The sequence below is a fragment of the Sinocyclocheilus anshuiensis genome, unplaced genomic scaffold, assembly GCF_001515605.1.
Source record: "Sinocyclocheilus anshuiensis isolate Anshui unplaced genomic scaffold, SAMN03320099.WGS_v1.1 scaffold63, whole genome shotgun sequence".
NCBI classification, from domain to species: domain Eukaryota; kingdom Metazoa; phylum Chordata; class Actinopteri; order Cypriniformes; family Cyprinidae; genus Sinocyclocheilus; species Sinocyclocheilus anshuiensis.
In genome coordinates, this window is record NW_015552625.1 from 309,193 (window position 1) to 318,805 (window position 9,613).

Below are 9,613 nucleotides of genomic sequence, written 5' to 3' on the forward strand. Positions count from 1 at the left end.
TCATAAATAGACCGAGAGAAAACAACTGAGAAAAGTGTTCTTATGTTGAGAAGAGAAAATGCTAATGTTACATCCTCGTCTGTTCTATTGTTCTTCTGCAGGTCTTTAACCAGTCCAACTCTTGGCAGGTACAGAACACTAAAGGACCATTTTATTTCTAAATGAGTCTAAATGGCGCACCACAAAGACTGGAAATGCTGCTGCTCTTTCAACCATAAGATATTGAAATAAGTTCATAAATAGACCGAGAGAAAACAACTGAGAAAAGTGTTCTTATGTTGAGAAGAGAAAATGCTAATGTTACATCCTCGTCTGTTCTATTGTTCTTCTGCAGGTCTTTAACCAGTCCAACTCTTGGCAGGTACAGAACACTAAAGGACCATTTTATTTCTAAATGAGTCTAAATGGCGCACCACAAAGACTGAAAATGCTGCTGCTCTTTCATTTTAAATGGTAGGTTGGCATTTAACATTACACATGTCAGCAGAACTTCACTCTCCATTTATGGCTTCTTAATGTATGTGTATTTGTTCACAGCCACTTCTGATATTAGCTGTTGTCATCGGCAGTGGAAAGGGACATTTAACATGCAGATATGAAAAAACACTCTTGTGATCATAAATGAATTTATAAATTCATAAACTCCCACCTTTTTATATAGCCTGCTCCACATCCTGTAGCACAAATAATCGACTTTTACACACAGAAATAAAAAACCTATAGAGAAAAAAACTATATGTATGTTTATATATTATATCACATCTCTGTAATAGTTTTTTTTTTTTTTGGCTGATGACTGATTTCACCCCTCTCTATTTTTTGACTTTAGGTGCTATAAGGGAATATAAATTTTTAAGCATTTAATAAGTGAAATGATAAATAAGGTTTTCATATATAAATGTGTTTATATAATGTGTAAATAATTTGCATTATGCCATCTTGAATTTAATTTTAAAAAATAGTTTAATATGACATTACAAGCTCAGGGTTATGAAAAGTAATTCTCGGGAAGACAGTTAAATGCCTATATTTCTATAAATATCCACTTTTAAATTATCTTTGGGGTTGACATTTTAAAATCTAATTGTAAAAACATTTTTTTAAATAAATAAATATATATATATATATATATATATATATATGCATATACTGTATAGCAAGTAGAATTTGTACTTTTGTATAAGTGTTATTTATAAACATGTCTATATTAAAGTTACTTTTACATAGGTCTATAGAATACAAATGCCACCCGATAATTACACTTACTGTATATGTGTCTTATATATCTCTTTCTTTTTGCCATATACATGCCTACATCTGACAATGCTCCCCTCCCTCAAACTCTCTCTCCCATTCTCCTTCTTTTTCTGTCCTCCCATTATGAATAATGAACTTGTCCTCCTATGATCAGGCCTATTGGGGATTTCCGCTGTGTGTGTCAGGGCCTGTCTAATGGATTGCTGTATGCTAATTTGGCTAGAGGATGATGGGCAGTTCTCTGCTGGGGTCACCGGTGAAATAAAAGAGCCCTTTGTGCGAATCTGAGCCATGTGCCTCTTACAGACCGGCACAGACCTTGAGAGTCTTCCTTTATACTTGTGCACAGCTACTAGAGAAGGAAGAACAATGGGAAACAACAGGCTATGTCACTATTGATTTAGGGAGGGATGCCTTGGTGTCCTAGACCTCAGTAAACTCCTTCAAAGTGTGTATGTAGGTAACCGTCAGCCGTTGAACACACTCTTAGATGGTTTTGGATAAGCCGCTTCCATCCTCTGCGACCCAGAATCAGTCTCGCTGGCCCCTTTCCAACCCTCAGTCCATCAGCCATTAGACCATTAATGAAGTAAACTCACATTGTTATTGACTGGCTTGTCAGTAGCCCTGCCTGAGTCCTTAATAGGAGCCATTGGTCTTAAGTTAAAAAAGGGCTGAAGGAGGTAGAGGAGGCCATGCACAGCATCTCAAGTGCCCTGCAGAGGTGAGCAGCTGCCAGCCCATGCAAATGATCTGGCGGAGATGAGCTGCTGTCTGGACGAATGAAAAGTTCTGCCATTCAGCCATGGGATCAGTACAAACAGAACTCATTAAGTTTGGTGGGCCTTTGCATAAAAATATGTACAGCAAAGGTTAAAGAGTTAAAAAAGTCAAAGATGTTTTTACAGCAAGTATTGTTTCTAGCATCTTAAAGAGTTCAACCATAAAAATTATAATTGTGCCATTATTTATTCACCTATATATAATACAAAGCTGTATGACTTTTCTTCTTCTGTGGAACACAAAAAAATAAATACAAAATAAAAAAATACTTGAGTCAGCGTTTGAGTCAGGGAGTTAAACTAGTGAACTAGATCAGTCTGATTTATAACCAAATCATTCAGACTGATTTTCTGAACTTATTCATTAACAAATCATTTTGTTTAGGAAAGTGACATTGTCACAGTATTTCTCTCATGCGTCATGCCGCAAGAAGAGCTACATTGAATATCAAGATTGTACAAATCATATGGATAATAAAATAATGATTTTATTCAGCAAGAATGCATTAACACTAGAACCACCACGGGGTAAATTTTACCCGTGGCTGTTTTTCAAATGTACGTAACAGATTTAAAATAAAACATTCAAGTCTCCCAGTCATTGACTTTTACTAAAATAATGTAATTTACAATCCAATGTTGTTAAAAATCATTTAGATAAAACCAGATCAAAAACGGGCCATATATATCATAATAAATTTAGCGGTTATGAGTTTCATAAATAAAGTCAAAATGACAAAAAACAAGGCGATTTATGGAAGGTAGGTATTAGAAACACTAAATGCCATGAGTGATGGAGAGTCTGATGGTAAGTTATGCGTCCTGGGTCGGCTCAGCATCTGACGGCTCATCTGACAATATCATATTTACATGTTTTAGCCTCACGTTAATCTAATTGGTCAAACTTTGGTTTAATTATTACATTTTTGTCTTGCCATGTCGTTTCTTGTTCGCTACTGTGTTGCCATTCTAGTCAGTCCATTTCCTGAAGAAGAAAAAAAATCCGATCTATATGATGTAATGAATAAAACAATTTTTTTGATTACCCAAAGTTTAATGGTGTTGTTCTCTTATTCAAATTATAAATTATATAAGTAAACAAATTAATACATATTTAGGTGAAGCTGTGCGCTTGAATTTTTCATCGCATCATCCTATGCCGCGTGGTGAATTATTATTGCTCATTATTGTCTATAGGCTGTTTTAGTCATTCATAGCATGGGTTATCTTAATATATTGATTAATGACATTGTATTATAATATTAAACCACCCAAATATTTAGGATACTAATTTCCGTTGTCAGTGCAGACTTTTTTTTTTTTTTTAGCTTAGGCTACTGACCCTTATGGATTAGTGTAGCCTGCATTAAAAAGTCTTGAACATAAAACAACAGGATAAATATAGTTGATGACTAGACATAATCGTTTCATGACTCTAGACACTTCTTTGTGAAGACAGTAGCATAACACAGTGAAATAATATGTTCTTTAGCCATATAAATACAGTTGCCATGTGCGTGGGTAAAATTTACCCGCTGGCGCTTTTAGGTATACAGCGACCTCTGGCGGTTCTAGTGTTAAAAGTGACTGTAAAGACATTTAAACAGTTGTATATATATACTCATAGTATATTGAAAAGAGTGGCCAGGATATTCTTAAGAAATCTAACTTTTATATTCCACTTAAGAAAGAAAGTTATATGTGTGTAGAATGGCACATGGGTAAGTAAATGATTACGACAGAACTGTCTTCTTTTTTTTTTCTCAAGCATCTCTTTTTTTCATTTCAGGATATCGGGTTCATCCTGCACATAAAAACCCATCACAGAAAATGAATATAAGCGGTTGGAGAAGAGACTGGAGATGTGAACTGTCCCTCTGGAACGGGCTGCCATTAAGTTTACTAAAAATGTCTGATGGTTTCGCCCAGACAGTTAGGAGAGCTGTGTCTGAACGGGATCCAGATCTCTGGTATGTGGTGCAGTAATGACAGAGAAATGTTGTCATAATTACTGTAATTTCCTTTGATTTAGAAAGTTGGTGTAGTTTTAATTGAGCAGACAAATTTAGCTGTTTTGGACAGCCGAGTTCATGAATGTTCTTTTTTTTTTTTTTGACAGACTTCACCCAGTAACAGTTCAAGATTTTTTCAAATAATCAAGATAATTTTTCTTTTTATCTTTCTTTCTTTCTTTCTTTCTTTCTTTCTTTCTTTCTTAGCATGTTACTAATGCTGTAAGTCATACTTTTACACGATGTCTGCTAGCTTACTCCGAAAATGTATATTCAGTGAAAATGTATCTTCCAGTGATTATGCATGAAGATAAATTTCAAACCAAATTCAGCCCAGCATTTTATTCTCTTGGGTATCATTTGGATTGTGGCTTTAAAACATTTCCAGTGCTCCTGAGGAATAGGAATGTATCAGTAAAATGAGATAGTTAGCATGTATTTCTTATTACGGATGATTTGTATGGCCATCTGCCTGTTATGACTGAACCTCTAGCATATCACAATGCCATCAAAACCTCGTTTTCTGACCGTACTCACGTAAACATACAAAATTGAATTGAGTTGGTTCCAATCAGAATGTCAGATGAATGAGTTGCCTGTGTTTTGATGCCCTACAAAGGGGACAAACCATAGTCATATTTACAATATCAGATATTCTGTGTGAATTTATGCATGTTTATTGATAGCTTCCAGTTCTCTTGGCTCTTTCAGTATTGATGAATGGCAGTGGGTGTGGTGTGATGGCTCATGTGTGGTCATAATTCGTGATAAGTTGAGCATTCTGGCTGGCTTTATGGCACTTGTGGTCTCGAATTGAAAGGAATAAGAGGGTGGTTTAAGGCAGAGTGGATTTCAGTCTTATCCTGACTAACAGACTTGTGTAATATTACTCAACATTCATTCAGCTCTAACCGAAACATTGCACAATAACATGCCTGGAAGCAAGATTTAATAATTGCATTTGGGTTTTGTGATTTGAATGTTGTTTTATGAAAGCATATTGCTCTTGCAGCTAGTGTTGCTTTCGTCAACAAAAAATATGACTAAATATCGTCGTCAACGAACCTTTATCACGTGACGAAAACGAGATGAGACGCAACGAAAATGCTGGTCATGTGACGATGACTATAATTAAATGTATAATGCAATATTGTTGACGAATAAAAACGAGACTAAATGTGGTTTACAAAATAAAAACTATGCTAAAATGTCACTAAAACTAAAATTAAAACAGGCCGCCAAAAACAACACTACTTGCAGCTGCCTAGATGTGGTTTGAAAACGCAGGAAAGCCTCAATAGACTGATTGATGTGTTGGATTTGAATCTGACTTTTTTTCACCCTTATTTGACCCTTAATCATTAAGCAAGATTTGGTGTTAGATTATACTAAAAGATGATAGTGAGATGTGGAAATATGATCTAAATGTGAAAGGTTTTCTTAAAAGGTCAGCTTTTTGTGTGTGTTTTTCCTCCAATAGTTTTGTGTTTGTGACTCAGCTGACTGACAGAGTGTAACTCAAACTGTCCTTTTCTGACAAAGCTGTCTGTGTAAGTGCTGGTTAAAGAAAATCTTACTGTTGAAAGAACAAATGACTTATGTTCAAACGTTTCTCATTCTAGGCTCAGCTTGAAATTGTATTCATCATATTTCCTCATAATTGTTTGCCATGGCCTATAAGGTTAATACCTATACTGGCTACAGTATGTTGATCCATTCATAATCCAGTTTATCAGTCTTTCCTAACTAAAATATAAATTCTATATTCTAAAAATTTCTATTAAGTTTACACTTCATTTTTTTTCTTCCAACTGTTAGAATACTGGTTGATTTGTTAGACAAAGAGAAACATAAACTATGGCTTTCAGTAGAATACATTTGATTCAAATTGATTCTGAATTGAATTGATTCAGTTAAGTGAATGATTCAGTGACTTACTTATAATGACTGTGGCTGCATCCAAAAACTCATTCTTCCCTGGGACAAATATAGCTAGTCCGGATTACATTCATACCATTTAGAACATATACACTTTTTATATATATTAAAAAAAAATCCCCTCAAAAATTTGTATTTTTGTTTTTCCATTTCTGTGTCATGTTAAACACCATTCAAGCTTTAAAATGCACATTAAGACTTCTGCCTTCTGTTCTATGTCATTCCATTTTTCTGTTTACTTTCTGTTAATTATTACAAATTGTACGTAGGGGTCAAATATTCAGTCATTTTTAGCCCATAATTTTTTGTACTAAATGAATATGTTAAATTGCCAGCTCTGCACTATACAAACTTCCCCATACACACATGAATAGTGTGCAGGTTTACCTGTCATTCTCAGAGTCCATTTCCTTAGCTTATCACTGCGCTACGGTGGAGCTGTGCTGAGGACCGACAGCGTGGAGGCCTGAGGGCTGTGTGTATCTATATGGCAGCTCATTCACCCCTTAGTTGCCTGAATGAGAAATGTGCATTTCTCCCAGCACTGACAACAAACCACGACTGCATGTCCCCAACAAAATAAAGCTCCCTCGCTTAGTCAAGAAAAAGACAGCAGGGTTTAGTTCTCTCTCTTTGTGTGTGTGTGTGCGTGTACATGTGTGTATTTAAGAAGCTCTCTCTCCTTATTTTCTTCTCCCAAGGTTACGGTCATCTTTTTATACTGGATTATAAAAGGGTTCAGCCAGATGGAGGTGTTCAGTGTTATTTTGTAATTAGAATGTAATCCTCCTTTCATTGCACACACTCATTGGTAGACGCTCTCTGCATGCAATTGGAATAATGTGAGTGAAAAATGCGAATAATAGCTGTGCGTCTCAAAGTAGCTTCTTTATGGGAAAGAAACTGTAGAGAAACACATAAATATTCCTGTCTTATTGTCCTCTGATCCACCGTATTATCACAGGCACTAAAGGACGATTCTTCGTATAAGGGGTTAGTTTGATTACAACCTCAGCTTTGTTTGCAATACAGCCTGCCTTGCTAATGAAACATCTTTGGATTGCAACAACAGTCTGGCATACTACTCTTTTTAGTGGACTGGTCCTAAAATAAAAAGGAGCAAAAATAAAAAGGGAAACACAGCAAGAGTCCTTTGAAAAAATGGGCAAATAAATAAATATATAAAATGTGAGAAAAGTTGAAGACAGAAGGGACATGAGAAGGTAAAAAAGAAAAAGGTTAGTTGGGTGGCCTTTATAGATCTGTATGTCTGTTGAGGGGATCAGCAGGCAGCGGCTGATGAACTTCACTTTCTATTAGTGGCCATGGTAGGGATGTTCTCTCCCTACCGATCAATAGGCTGAAGGACAAGAGTGTCAGAAAAATGAGAGACCCTTCTCTTTCTTGGCAGGGCAGTCTCAGAGCGGACGGCGAGGCACTGAGTGCCAGAGACCCTTAGTCCCTCTGGAGTGGCTGTGAGTGAGGGAGCCATTTTGGGCGGGGGTGGGGGTAAGGAGGAACTCTCATCATCCGATGTCCTTCTGTTAACAGTTTGAAAAGGATAACTTAAGCAGAAGGACTCCACAAAACGTTTTCTGAATGGTTGGAGGTTGTTTTGTTTCATCTCTGGATTGCACTAAACAACAGTAACAAATGAACACAGCTAGGTACTTGTAGCAACTCTTTCTATTCTGTCTCTTTTTTACAAGAATGTTTCTTGTTCAATACAATTTCAGTCGATAGCGTTTGTTGCATAATGTCGATTGTATGCCATATTGCTTTCATACAATAGTTAAAATAATACAAGAAGTTATGAAGTAACTTAATATTGTCATAATATTGAGACATAATATTGCCGCCTGTCACGAATTCGGTCCATGGACTTCCGTTTATTCACCACCAGAGGTCACCCTTTCCATTACATTGACTCTCGCACTACACAAACTGTTGCATAGCACCCCGGACTACACAATGAAAACAGCTCTGCTTTTTCGTTTTACATGTCCAAGCAACACACTCTAGCATTGTTTAGTTCCTGAATGAATCGGTGGTTTTAAATTAATTGAATCAGTTCGACTGAATAAATGATTCAATGACTCACCCATTATTACTGTGGCTACATCCAAAATTGTATACTTTCCTACTATATAGTAGGTGAAAATCAGTATGCGAAAAGAGTAATTTTCAAATTCATATTCATAAATAAAATAGTAGGTTAAAAAGTACACAGATGAAGATTTGAAACGATAACATGACAAATGTAGTAAATCCAGATTACATTCATACTTAATACTACGCACTTACTCAGAGTACATTATCTTGGATTGGGCCAGTCACTTGTTTTGTTACTGAATGAATCAGTGTTTTGATTGAATCTGTTTAGTTGAGTGAGTGATTCAGTGTCACCACCTACTGGCGTGATGATGTAACTGCAGCTATGTCATCACTTGTGTAACTCTTCTATCAAATTCAAGGACTGAAACTACCTATATTATATATATATATATATATATATATATAATATATTAATGAATAGAATAGAATAGAATAGAATAGAATAGAACTTCTGGCTATTTTATTTGCCTACTTTTGGCTATAAACATTTTAACAGTTTATGTCCGACCCTGTTTACTTTAATTGTAAGTGCTTGTAACCAGTATTTTATGTTTTTTTTTTTTTTTTCAAAAGCTGAAATTTCTCCAATATTACGCCACAAATGCTGTTGTAAATAACCTGAAACATTCCTTTAAACACATCTCTTGATTAATTCCTGTCAATTACAGTACAAGGGCTCCTTAGCTCCCATTTACACTTGTCTGCTGCTCCCTGGACAGCATCAGCCCAGGAGAACAAACAGCAGAGGAAAGAGTGTGGATTACTCCATCAGTGCCCAGTTCTCTGACAGCTTCTGTGAGATCAGGGCTGAGGGTTAGCATTTCCCCCCCGACCCGGTCATGTCTATTCAGCCTCTCCAATTCAGACAGGCAAATTAAGCACTTCCCTATCCCGAAAAGTGTCCCTTCCCTTCACAAATGCTGAATATGAAATTAGCTTGCAACTATTGAAAGGCAGCACAGGATCATTTTGTGCTGAAAGGAAAGTAAAAGGTGTACCTCGTGTTTCTCAAATGCGACTGATTTCCCCCATGAAAGGAAACGAGAAAGGAACAAGAACGGAAAAGAGGGGAAAGTGTTATGCCTTTTGTCCTGTCTGATTCTCTCTCTGTCTCTCTCTCTTTTTTCTGTTTCTGTATCTCTGTCTGTGTCTTTCTTTCCTTCGAGAGGCTGTGCTAGAGCGGGTTTAGATGTGACCAAAAAACGATCTTGGAATCTCATATGTGGGTTTACATTAAAAAACAACAACATTAATTTCCATAATGCATTCTAATGGATTAGAGGGCTGTTTGTCAGGCGAGGTCAGAGTTCTGGTTTTAGTCAACACAGCAACCCACCTGACAAGAGCTATTATGTTTATACCTGTTACAAGCCATGGAAATAAAATGCACATAATTAGCTATTTCAGCCATGATCTCATTTATTCACCAGCATCCCTGTTTGCTCACCTTCGGCCTCTCGTTTCATATTATAAACCATCAATGGGGCAAAAGATACATTATCATTTGTG

The 9,613-nt window shown here is 36.3% G+C and overlaps 1 long non-coding RNA gene across 1 annotated transcript; it reads left to right on the forward strand.

Moving 5' to 3' along the window:
* Nucleotides 1-342: 342 nt before the first annotated feature.
* LOC107666419 (uncharacterized) lies at nucleotides 343-4,546 on the forward strand. The gene is made up of 3 exons (XR_001631661.1): nucleotides 343-453; nucleotides 3,829-4,009; nucleotides 4,159-4,546. It is a non-coding gene; the product is annotated as an uncharacterized LOC107666419 (long non-coding RNA).
* Nucleotides 4,547-9,613: the final 5,067 nt, after the last annotated feature.